The sequence below is a fragment of the Hyla sarda genome, chromosome 3 (assembly GCF_029499605.1).
Source record: "Hyla sarda isolate aHylSar1 chromosome 3, aHylSar1.hap1, whole genome shotgun sequence".
Lineage (NCBI taxonomy): Eukaryota > Metazoa > Chordata > Amphibia > Anura > Hylidae > Hyla > Hyla sarda.
The window spans coordinates 175,186,081-175,199,921 of NC_079191.1; positions in this window are offsets into that span (position 1 = coordinate 175,186,081).

The following is a 13,841-nucleotide window of genomic DNA, read 5'->3' on the forward strand; positions in this document are numbered from 1 at the left end:
GGTGAAGTCCGTAAACAACGAAAAAAGGCGATGTTCCAATAGACTCAGAATTCCTATGATTGTACGAGAACTCTTCCCAAGGAAGAAATTCGACCCAGTCGTCTTGTCGAGCCAAAACGAAATGGCGAAGATAGTCTCCCAAGACCTGATTCACCCTCTAAACCTGTCCATTGGATTGAGGGTGGTAGGCTGAGGAAAAGTCCAACTTCACTTGGAGACTTGAGCAGAGGGCCCGCCAGAATTTAGAGATGAACTGGACTCCAAGGTTGGATACAATATGTGAGGGCAAACCATGCAAACGGAAGATGTGGCAAAGAAACAGTTTAGCAAGCTGTGGTGCAGATGGAAGTCCAGGCAGCGGCACAAAATGAGCCATTTAAAAAAAAACGGTCCACTACCATCCAAACGACAGTATTGCCTCCAGAAGATGGAAGGTCAGTAACTAAATCCATAACGATATCAGTCCAGGGTAGCTCTGGAACAGGTAAACGCTGTAAAAGACCTGCAGGTTTTGAACGAGGAGTTTTATCTCGTGCACAGACCGAACAGGAACGGACAAAGTCCACGACATCCTGTATTAAACTAGGCCACCAGTAATGTCTTGAGATGAGCTGTAAGGACTTATGAGTTCCAGAATGACCTGCCAGAAGAGAGGAATGACCCCATTTCAGGACTCCGAGTCTTAAACGGGGTGACACATAAGTCTTTCCAGGAGGCAGGTGCTGAAGATTAACTGGCGCTGCAGAGATAAGACGCTCAGGAGGAATAATATGCTGAGGAGAGGTTTCTCGGTCTTGCACATCATAAGACCTTGAAAGAGCGTCAGCACGAAGATTCTTTTCTGCAAGACGGAAGTGGATGTAAAAGTCAAATCTTGAGAAGAATAGAGACCAACGGGCCTGCCAGGGGTTGAGAAGTTGGGCTGTCTGAAGGTAAAGCAAGTTCCTCCAAGGCAAGCTTTATAGCCAACAGTTCACGATCTCTTATAGAATAATTCTTCTCTGCAGGAGAGAAGGTTTTGGGGAAAAAAAAACACAGGTTACAGTTCTTCCCTTAGAGGACTTTTGTGTTAAGACAGCTCCTGCTCCAGCTGAAGACGCATCCACTTCCAAAAGAAAAGGCTTGCCTGAGTCAGGTCTAGACAGGACCGGGGCCGAATCGAAGGTGGACTTTAACTGTTTAAAGGCATCTTCAGCCTCTGGAGTCCAGACCTTGGGATCGGAAGTCTTCTTGATGAAAGAGACAATGGGTGCAACCAAGGTGGAGTAATGAATTGCCGGTAATAATTGGCAAACCCAAGAAAACGCTGAATAGCTTTTAAGCCAGTAGGTCGGGGCCAGTCCAGTACGGCTGACAACTTGTTAGGATCCATCTGGAGACCTTGACTAGTGACAATGTAACCAAGAAAAGGAAGACTGGTTCTTTCGAAAACACATTTCTTCAGTTTATCATAAACATGGTTGTCACGGAGACGTTGCAAGACCTGGCAGATGTGAGAACGATGTGTCCGAAGATTGGGCGAGTAGATGAGTATATCGTCCAAATAGACCACGACACAGGTGTACAGGAGGTCACGAAAGATGTCATTAATGAACTCCTGGAAGACTGCTGGAGCATTACAAAGTCCGAACGGCATCACCAAATACTCAAAATGTCCATCCCGAGTATTAAATGCAGTCTTCCACTCATCTCCTTCTCTTATGCGAATTAGATTATAAGCACCTAGTTTAGTCTAGTTTAGAGAAAATTTTCGCTCCACGGAGATGGTCAAATAACTCCGAGATCAAGGGAAGAGGGTAATGGTTCTTGACTGTGATTTTATTTAGACCGTGGTAGTCAATGCAGGGTCGCAAAGAGCAGTCTTTTTTTTCTCCACAAAGAAGAACCTGGCTCCAGCAGGGGAAGATGACTTCCTGATAAAACCCTTTTGAAGATTTTCTTGTATATATTTAGGCATGGCCTGAGTTTCAGGAACAGACAAAGGGTAAATTCTTCCCTGTGGAGGAGTGGTCCCAGGCAACAAGTCTATAGGACAATCATAGGGACAATGAGGTGGCAATACTTCAGCCTGTTTCTCACTGAAGATGTCAACATAGTCCTGCAGAAACGAAGGCAGACCGGGCAGAGGAGTAGAAGGGGGCGCCAGCTTAAATGGACGCGTATGGAGGCAGTGATTGTTGCAATAAGGTCCTCAACGGAGAACTTCTCCCGTTCTCCAATCCAGCTGCAGGGCATGGAGTTGCAATCAAGGAAGGCCTATCAGGAGAGGAGAGGTACAGTGAGGAAGTACATAAAAGGCAAATTCTCCTTATGCAAGACTCCGACCTGCATAGATATCGGTTCTGCGTGGTAAAGCACGGTACAGTCCAGATTTTCTCCATTAACCATAGAGATGCACAAGGGCTTCAATAGGCGGGACACTGGCAGATGATACCTATGTACTATGGAGGCATCAATAAAATTTCCTGCAGAACCAGAATCCAGGAAGGTAAGAACGGAAATAGTCTCTTTGGAGGGAAGAGAAAGCTGATCAGGCAAATTCAAGGGTGGAGAGGTAGTGTTCACACCTAGGGATGCCTCTCCCACAAACCCTAGGTGCGAGCATTTCCCTGTGGCTGTGGACGTACAGGACAATCTTTGAGGAAATGATCGGCACTGGCGCAGTAAAGACACAGTTCTTTCCTGCAGAGTCAGGTGAGACCGATCCACCTGCATAGCCTCCACTGCGGGAGACAACGTAGAAGGTTGCGGTGGTTGCTGGAAGACTGGTGCCAAGCGAGGAAAGCACAGAGGTCGTGCTGATTCTCTTTCTTGACGTTGTTCCTCACGTCTCTCAGAGAAACGGATATCAATCCGGGATGCCAATTGTATCAGTTCATTCAGATTAGAAGGCAATTCCCGGGCGAGGACATCCTTAAGTTGGCTTGATAATCCTCTCCTGAAAGTAGCGCTGAGAGCTTCATTATTCCAAGACAACTCCGATGCCAGGGTCCGTAACCGGATGGCATATTCGCCCACAGTGGAGTTGCCCTGGGAAAGACTCAGCAATGCTGTCTCAGCAGAGGAAGCTCCGGCAGGTTCTTCAAAGACTGTGTGCGAAATTCCATCAGGAATGCCTGGAGGTTAGTAGTGATAGCATCACTGCGATCCCATAGTGGAGTAGCCCAGGTCAAGGCCCTACCAGACAGGAGACTGATGACGAAGGCTACCTTTGCTCGTTCTGTGGAGAACTGGTCCGCCATGAATTCTATGTGCACGGAGCACTGCATCACAAAACCCCGACAGGACTTGGGATCCCCCTCGAACTGATGAAGCGACGAACAGAGTTTTGATTCAGAGGAAACTGCAGCAGCAGGAGGCTGTACTGGAGCTGGAGGAGACTGTGCCTGGGGAAGGTGGTGCTGGGCAGATAGCAGCTGCTGCATCATGGAGGATAGCTGGTTAAGCTGCTTGGACTGGTGCACCACAACAGATGCAAGATCCGAATCAGGCAGAGGAACCCCAGTTGGATCCATGGCCGGATCTTGCTGTCACGTACCAGGATGTAGGCTGTCACAAACAGGATGTGTATCCTCTACCTGTGTGGCTGATGACTCGGACCGTATTGGAGAGCGGAGTCTAAGGTGCCCCTGGTCTTCACCAGAGCCCGCCGCAAGGCAGGATGGGCTTTCTGCAGCAGGCGACACCCAGGCCGCTACCCCTGACACGGCTCGACCACACAGGTAACTGGGCAAGGCGAGGTACAGAAGGATGAGGCTGTAGCGTAGTCAATGTAGCAGAAGGTCAAGGCAGGTGGCAACGTTTCATAGTCAAGAAACACGTGTATGGCAAACAGGCAACAGGGAATGCTTTCTCTCAGGCAATAGGCACTGAAGATCCGGCAGGGAGGTGTGGGAGGTGCAGGAACTTATAACTTGGTGTCAGGTGTTTCACATAATTATGGGCGTACTGGCCCTTTAACCCCTTAAGGACTCAGCCCATTTTGGCCTTAAGGACTCAGACAATTTAATTTTTACGTTTTCATTTTTCCTCCTCGCCTTCTAAAAATCATAACTCTTTTATATTTTCATCCACAGACTAGTATGAGGGCTTGTTTTTTGCGCGACCAGTTGTCCTTTGTAATGACATAACTCATTATATCATAAAATGTATGGCGCAACAAAAAAACACTATTTTTTGGGGGAAATTAAAACGAAAAACGCAATTTTGCTAATTTTGGAAGGTTTCATTTTCACGCCGTACAATTTATGGTAAAAATGACGTGTTCTTTATTCTGAGGGTCAATACGATTAAAATGATACCCATTATTACATACTTTTCTATTATTGTTGCGCTTAAAAAAAATCACAAACTTTTTAACCAAATTAGTACGTTTATAATCCCTTTATTTTGATGACCTCTTACTTTTTTATTTTTCCGTATAAGCGGCGGTATGGGGGCTTATTTTTTGCGCCATGATCTGTACTTTTTTTTTTATACCACATTTGCATATAAAAAACTTTTAATACATTTTTTATAATTATTTTTTAATAAAATGTATTAAAAAAAAGTAGCAATTTTGGACTTTTTTTTTTTTTCGTTCACGCCGTTCACCGTACGGGATCATTAACATTTTATTTTAATAGTTCGGACATTTATGCACGCGGCGATACCAAATATGTCTATAAAATTTATTTTTTATGCTTTTTGGGGGTAAAATAGGAAAAAACTGACGTTTTACTTTTTTATTGGGGGAGGGGATTTTTCCCTTTCTTTTTACTTTTACTTTTACATTTTTTTACATTTTTTTTTTACAACTTGAATAGTCCCCATAGGATCTGTATTGATCCCGGCACCTGAGGGGTTAATGGCGGACGCCCGCGAGATCGCGGGCGTCGGCCATTGCCGGCGGGTCCCTGGCTGCGATCAGCAGCCGGGATCAGCCGCGCATGACACGGGCATCGCTCCGATGCCCGCGGTTATGCACAGGACGTAAATGTACGTCCTGGTGCGTTAAGTACCACCGCATCGGGCGTACATTTACGTCCTGCGTCCTTAAGGAGTTAAAGGGGTACTCCGGTGAAAACCTTTTTTCTTTTAAATCAACTGGTGGCAGAAAGTTAAACATATTTGTAAATTACTTCTATTAAAAAATCTTAATCCTTCCTGTACTTATTAGCTGCTGAATACTACAGAGGAAATTCTTTTCTTTTTGGAATGCTCTCTGATGAAATCAGGAGCACAGTTCTCTCTGCTGACGTTATTATAATAATAATAATAACTCTTTATTTATTGTTGTCCTTAGTGGGATTTGAATCCAAGGCCCCAGCGCTGCAAGGCAGCAGTGCTAACCACTAAGCCACCATTCTGCCCTTAGCATACATCTGCTATGCATGGTTGCTAAAATGGATAGAGATGTCAGCAGAGAGCACTGTGCTCGTGATGTCATCAGTGTTCCAAAAAGAAAGGAATTTCCTCTGTAGCATTCAGCAGCTAATAAGTACTGCAAGGATTAAGATTTTTTTATAGAAGTAATTTACTAATCTGTTTAACTTTCTGCCACCAGTTGATTTAAAAGAAAAAAGGTTTTCACCGGAGTACCCCTTTAAATCTCAGAACTCCGGCGCGTGCACGCCCTATGAGACGGGGACGCGGGCACCGGAGCTGAGAGGCGGAGGAAGAAGTCGCAGCAGAGAAGCGAGGTAAGTGACAGGCTGGGACTCTCATGTGGGGAATCCCAGCCCTGCTGGCAACAGGGGAGAGAGGAACAGTGCGCTCGCGGCCAGGAGAAGCAGCCGGAGCGCATGCTGTTACAATTTCAACAAGATTGTTGATAGGATAAGGAGCATTTAATGGAGGCCATTATCCCCCATATCCTCATTATATAATGTACATTTGAGAACCACAAACTCACTGTGTTTTTCACAAGAGTGAAATATATGTTTGTGTTGTCTGAGCAGTGAGTTTCAATATTGTTTTTCTCTATGAAGAGTGACTGAGGGGATAGGTCTGGTGAAATACTAAGGCCTTTCAGATGAACCCTGATCCAGGATCCATGCGCCATTTTATTATTAAACACAGTAGCAATGGATTCTTTCACCCTACCCCAGGCAGGAGGGCCCAAATGTCACTAATACCTTTGCATCCAGTATAGCTATACATCTGAGCTATTGGACAATATGTGCTACAATGCTATACATTTTGTCAATCTTGGCCTATGTTCTGAGAGCCAGATTACTTCACAATGCATTCGGAAAGTGTTCAGATGAAAATGTAAAAATAGAATTTGAGATTTTTGTTAATTTATTAAAAAGGAAAAACTAAACTTTCATAAGTATTCAGACCGTTTGCTATGACACTTGAAATTTATCTTTGAGATGGTTCTACGCCTTAATTGTAGTCAACTGTGGTAAATTTAGCTGATTGAACATGACTTGGAAAGACACAGCTCACCCATCTACATTAAGTCTCACAGCTGACAATGTATCAGAGTATACACCAAGCCAGGAGGTTGAAAGAACTGCCTGTAGAGCTCAAAGACAGGACTATGTGGAGACACAACATTTATGCTGCACTTAAAGGAGGAGATTTATCAAAACCTGTCCAGAGTAAAAGTTGCCCATAGCAACCAATCAGATTGTCATGTCTGTCTTGGTCTGTGTTCACACACAGCTATTGGATTGCTTGTGTGTGAACAGTTTCATGTTCCCTGGCCAGGGAATAGTTAATGTCTCTGGCTTGCTATCCAATTGCTCATAGGGTGTGTCTAGATAAGGATCAGCTCAGCCTAGCCTCAGGGCGGGTGATACTTCATTATATCCTGACTTGCTAAGATGCTGGACGTGCTGCATGGAGCTCTTGGTGAAACACTTTGTTTGAGTTTTTAATCTACTATCTCTGTTTTAGCATGCACTTTGTATTTTCTGGTTTTAGCCTATGTTATGTGGCATGCTCTTAGTAGATTTTAAGCTGTGTTTGTTTAGTCGGTTTTAGGATTTGTATATCTTTTCTGCTGTGTGTCTGTTCACACTTTGTTTACTCTTGTATCCGTTTATATGAAGTTCTGTGTTTTATATTTCTGTTTTCTTACTAGGCCAGCTTCTGACCACACTGGAGTGTGCTGCTGGCCAGTAGTCTATTTGGATTTATTATTAATGGCTACTTCATTAGTGGAGTGGAGTGTCCAGTTTATGTGCCCAGTGTGAACAGTGTCCTATCTGGTCTCCCTGTTACCTGTCCATGGGGACTACGTGTCTACTGGAGGTTTTCTAAGGATTGCGATTCCTGTCTTGTGTTCAGTGTGAACCATGTTCTATATCTATATCCTGTGTATTTAGGCATCCCTGTTATCTGTCCATAGAGGGTATTGTTATTCCTGCGTCTACTGGAGATGTTCTGAAGGGATTGCGATTATTTCTGTCTGTGTTCAGTGTGAACAGTGTTATCTTGGCATCCCTGTTACCTGTCCATGGGGACTCTGGGTCTACTGGAGGTTTTATTTGAGATTGTGAATTTTCCTGTTTAGCTATAGATCCCTGTTACCGGTCCATGGGGACTATGTATCTACTGGAGGTTCTGGGGGATTATGCTATATTCCTGTCTGTTCCTGGAGTCTGTTTAGACTAATCCGTTTTCCTGTCTGGTGTTTTGAACTCTATATATTTATTAGTTCTTGATTTCAGATCTTTGGAGTTCTGTACATGACTACTGATCTATAGTGTCCTCTGTTCATGACCACTGAGTCCTCTGTTCATGTCAGCTGATCCATAGTGTCCTCTGAACTTAATCTGTTATAGAGTTCTATGTTCCTGTTATATTTCTGGTTTGTGACCGACTATTTATTAGTATGTGTTTTTATTAGGCCCCTGCACTTTAGCTCAGGAAAGGACTGGTGCCCTGATGTCGATCCACCGTTTAGGGTGGATGGGCAAGTAGGCAGGGAGAGCGGTTTTAGGGTCAGTGTTGGGCTCACTCTCCCTGGTCGGTCCCTGACACAGATCGCTTCTTTCATTTTCAACAAGGCCTTTGCAAAATGAAAGAAGCAATCAGATTGATTGCTATGGGCAAATTGGCAACTTTTCCTCTGCACAGGTTTTGATAAATCTCCCCCAAAGTTCCCAAGAGCACAATGGCCACCATAGTTTTTAAATGGAAGAAGTTTCAAATAACCAGAACTTTTTCTAGAGATGGCTGCAACTCCAAAGTAATAAAGGCCTTTGTAAGGGTGCATTTACACCATGTTTTTTAGTACAGTTCCTGTATACGTTTTCAATGTGAAAACTGTATGGAACCATATTGAAAACCGTATCCATTGACTCTCCATTGAAAACAGAATGCCAAACGATGCATTGGTTGCATCCGTTTTGCATCTTGTATGGTTTTACCAGTTTTTTCCCGTACCCAAAACCGTAGCCTACCACGGTTTTTGATCCGGGTGAAAAACCATATTAAACCGTATACGTTTTTTTTAAAACATGGGAGTCAATGGGAACTGTACAGAACAGTATGTGCATACGGTCCCATCCGGTTTGCTCCATACAGGTTTTGACTATGAAGGTTTTTTTCTTGGAATTTCAATCAAACGAGTGAAACTTTATTTATAATGGAGTGAAAAGTTAAAAACGTATACGTTTTTTTCTTAAAAAACAGATGCAACCGGACATCATTTTTTCAAACCTTATAGGGTTTGTAACCCTATACAGGTTAAAGGGGTATTCCAGGAAAAAACTTTTTTTTAAATATCAACTGGCTCCAGAAAGTTAAACAGATTTGTAAATTACTTCTATTAAAAAATCTTAATCCTTTCAATAATTATCAGCTGCTGAAGTTGAGTTGTTGTTTATTGTCTGGCAACAGTGCTCGCTGTTGACATCTCTGCTTGTCTCGGGAACTGCACAGAATAGAAGAGGTTTGCTATGGGGATTTGCTTCTAAACTGGGCGGTTCCCGAGACATGTGTCATCAGAGAGCACTTAGACAGAAAAGAACAATTCAACATCAGCAGCTCAAAAGTAATGAAAGGGTTAAGAATTTTTAATAGAAGTAATTTACAAATATGTTTAACTTTCTGGAGCCAGTTGATATATATAAAAAAAAGTTTTTCCTGGATAACCCCTTTTCAAATTTGTACCTGCGTTTTGATACAGTTTAGTACGGTTTTGAGGAATCCTTTTTTTCATCAAAAACCTGATACGGGAACTGTATTGCAAAAAAATGGTGTGAATGCACTCCAAGAGGGATGATCAAGAAGCCAATGGTCACTGGCTGAGCTCCAAAGATCCTGTGTGTGCAGACGACAAAGTTCCACAAGGTCCACTATTTGGTCTGATGAAACCAAGGTTGAAGTTTAGTTCTAAGCACCATGTCTGGAGGAAACCTGCCCAATACCATCTCTGCGGTGAAGCATGGTGGTAGCAGCATCATGCTGGGGGGTGTTTTACAGCAATTGGGACATGGAGACTGGTCACAGTTGAGGGAAAGCTAGAGCCCTAACCTGAACCCAATCAAACATCTCTGGTGAGACCTGAATGTGGCTGTCCATTGATGGCCCCATCCAATCTGATAGAGCTTGAGAGGATCTGCAGAGAACAATGTCCGAAAATCCCCAAATCCAGGCGTGCAAACTGTGTGGCAACATATGCAAGAAGACTTGAGGCTGACAACCAGTGCTAATGGCGCCAGACTGAGCTTTGTGTTGTGCACAAAGCTTGGGTGACAACACCGTATATAGATGTGTGGTTAAAAATATGTTTCTCCTGAACACATATAATTGTCAACCTCTTTTTCAGGCATAATCCTTGAAAGGCAGAATTTAAACACAACTCTCCTCAGTTGACAGCAAAATCAGATTAATTGTGCAGTAGCTGACAAAATACTTGATATTAGGCCCAGTTTTAGCTGGGGCTTCTATTGTTAGTAATTTGGATGACCTCATAGAAATTGCAGAGACTATATAAAAGTGGCTACAGTAGCAAACAAAATTCAGCCGGTGTAACAATAGTACAGTGGATATGAAAAAGCTGTCCCTTCATTTGTAGTTGTTTCCTTACTTCCTTTTTTTTTTTTTTTATATCATTAAAGTGTATTTGTCATTAGCAAAAACCTTTTAGTTAATGTAGAAAATAACATTATATGTATATTTGTAAGATACTGTAACACTCACGCTTCAGAAGACAGGAACCCCGGTGGATGTGGATCCGCTGGACCTGTGTGGCAGATGACTTGGACCGTACCAGGGAGCGGAGTCTAAGGTGCCGCTGGTTTTCACCAGAGCCCGCCGCAAAGCAGGATGGACTTGCTGCGGCAGGCGACACCCAGGTTGCTACCCTTGGCAGGGCTCGACCACACAGGCGGCTGAGGAGATGTGAAGCACAGAAGCGATAAGACAGCTCGTTGTCAGGATAGCAGAAGGTTAGGGCAGGTGGCACAGTAGCATAGTCAGGAACGTAGCAAATGGTCAGTAGGCAGACGTCAAGGAGCAAAGGATCAGATACACAGCAAGGCAATAACAGGAATGCTTTCTCTCAGGCTCAAGGCAACAGCGATCCGGCAGGGAAGTGAGGAGGGGGGAGGAATTTATCAATGAGCCACAGGTGAATTACAGTAATGAGCGCGCTGACCCTTTTAAATGTTAAAGCTCTGGCGCGTGCGCGCCCTAGGAGACGGGGACACATGTGCCGAAGCAGAGAGGCGGGGGCAGGAGAAACACCCGGTGAGTGACTGACTGGGGCTCACATGCGGGCGTGTTCCAGCGTGTGTGGCCGGAGCACATAACTTAACAGATACATTATATTCATTGCCATATTGGATTAATTTGTTAAAACACTGCTATGGAAGGTAGCCGCACCCCTCACAATCTGGATTTTTTTTAAATACCACCCAATACAAAAAACTATCCTGAAATCTGATGCCTCAGATAAAATGAAGCGTGGGCTATGATGAAGGAGAGGAAGTAATGAGAAAACATGAGTAGGACTCCAAATTAACATACAAGACATACAGATCCAAACTTAATTTAAAACGTAAACTTAACTTAAAAATATGAGTCAACTTCCTTTTGTGGATTTCATACTGTCACATATACAATGACACATGTCTGACTAACCTTCATTATAGGATCATAGTTACTAAAACTATAATTGTCAGAATTCCTTTTTTATTTTTTTTGCTTTTTTAATCATTAAAGTGTACATGTCATTAGCAAAAGCTTTTTAGATAATGTAGAAAATAACATTATATATTTGTAATATACATTGATAAAAATTGTGTATATTTTTGTCCCTGCAGCTATTGCCTGTGTCTCTGTGCGGAGACCAAATACAAGAAGTGTGGCTACACTGAGGACAAGCAGGGCTCTGTGCAGTAAGATCAAGCAGCGCTCTGTGCACCGAGGACAAGCAGGGCTGTGTACACCGAGGACAGGCAGGGCTCTGTGCACCGAGGACAGGCAGGGCTCTGTGCACCGAGGACAGGCAGGGCTCTGTGCAACGAGGACAGGCAGGGCTCTGTGCACCGAGGACAGGCAGGGCTCTGTGCACCGAGGACAGGCAGGGCTCTGTGCACCGAGGACAGGCAGGGCTCTGTGCACCGAGGACAGGCAGGGCTCTGTGCACCGAGGACAGGCAGGGCTCTGTGCACCGAGGACAGGCAGGGATCTGTGCACCAAGGACAAGCAGGGATCTGTGCACCGAGGACAAGCAGAGCTCTGTGAAGTAAGGTTCTACAACACGCTCCCGGGTCACACAGCAGGATGATTGACAAGACAGAAGAGCCCTGTATTTCCTGCCCTCATTTCCTGTATTTGGACTCCTCACAGAGACACACATGCAATAGCTGCAGGGACAATATTTTTACCCAGAAATAAATAAATTTTTTAACCAATGTATATTACAAATATACAGTAACCCCCCCGACCTACGATGGCCTCGACAAACGATAATTTCAACATGCGATGGCCTCTCAGAGGCCATCGCATGTTGAAGGCAGCATCAACATACAATGCTTTTGTATGTAGGGGCCATCGCATAAACGGCTATCCGGCAGCGCTCACTGCTTCAGCTGCCGCCGAATGCCCGTTTATGGTGCCCCGTGTGCTCTGGTGATGGTCTCCTACCTGTCCTCGGGGCTCCGGAGCTCCTCTTCAAGATCTCCTCTATCGCCGGCGCTCTCTATCGTCGTCATCACGTCGCACGCACGCCGTCCCGTCATCCAATAGGAGCGGCGTGCGTAGTGACGTGATGATGGCAGCAGAGAGCGAGGATCCCGGGGAAGCAGAGAAGTCCGGAGTGTCTGGGACACCACGGGGACGCGGCGACAGCGATGGAGGGTGACATCCAGGGCAGCAGTGACGGTCCAGAGCGGCGGGGACAAGTGAGTACAGCTTCCTATACTTTACATTGCACAGATCCCTCAACATACGATCAACAAACGATGGTTCATTTGGAACGGATTACCATCGTATGTTGAGGGACCACTGTACATATAATGGTATACATATAATGGCAATACATTATATAAAAAGTTTTCGCGAACAACACATACACAAATATTTTCAGGTAAACTTAAACAGCTTTAATAAAATGAAAGCTCAGCTCTGATTAGTTGCTATGGGCAATAAAGACAGTTTTACTATTCAACAGTTTTTAATTATCTATATAAGGGTATGTGATTGTTTTCTTTAGACAGTCATCTGTATCTATCTATCTATCTATATAGTTCTACAGTGACCCCCCCCCCCCGACCTATGATGGCCCCGTCATACGATAATTTCAACATACCATGGCCTCTCAGAGGCCATCGCATGTTGAAGGCAGCATCAACATACGATGCTTTTGTATGTTGGGGCCATCGCATAAACGGCTATCTGGAAGCGCAGACTGCTTCAGCTGCCTCCGAATAGCTGTTTAAGGTGCCCTGTGTGGTCCGGTGATGATCACTTACATGTCCCACTCCGGACCGTCCTCTTTGGGATCCCCTGCATCGTTGTTCCTCCCCATCGTCGTCATCACGCACGCCGTCCCGTCATCCAATAGGAGCGGCGTGCGTAGCGATGTGATGACGGCGATAAGGAACGACGATCCCGGGCAGCGGAGACGGTCTGGAGCGGCGGGGACACCCCGGGGACGCGGCGACAGCGATGGACAGCGACATCCAGGGCAGCGGTGACGGTCCGGAGCGGCGGAGACAGGTGAGTATACCTATATTTAACATTGCACGGATCCCTCAACATACGATGGTTTCAACAAACGATGGTTCATTTGGAAGGAATTACCATCGTATGTTGAGGGACCACTGTATTCTGGAAAAATGAGCAGTCTTAACAGAAGATTCACCAAAAAAAATACCCTAAATTCTTGGATTGATTGTTCAGGGGCAACCCTGCCTCTTGATTTTCTGTGAAAAAGGGACAGATAGAGGTCCCGGGGATGTATCCGAGCTTGAGGACATAAACATAACAAGGTACATCTGTCAGGATTCGGCAGGCTGGAGGTGGATCTTCTGTGTCAGAGAGGGATTGGCGTGGACCGTACCGATGGACCGGTTCTAAGTTGCTACTGGTATTCACCAGAGCCCGCCGCAAAGCGGGATGGTCTTGCAGCGGCGGTAGCAACCAGGTCGTATCCACCGGTAACGGCTCAACCTCTCTGACTGCTGAGATAGGCGCGGTACAAGGGATTAGGCAAGAGCAAGGTCGGTCGTAGAAGAAGGTCAGGGCAGGCAGCAAGGATTGTAGTCAGGGGCAACGGCAAGAGGTCTGGAACACTGGCTTGGGACATACAAGGAACGCTTTCACTGGCACAATGGCAACAAGATCTGGCCAAGCAGTGAAGGGGAAGTGAGGTTATATGAGCAGGTGGAGGCTAA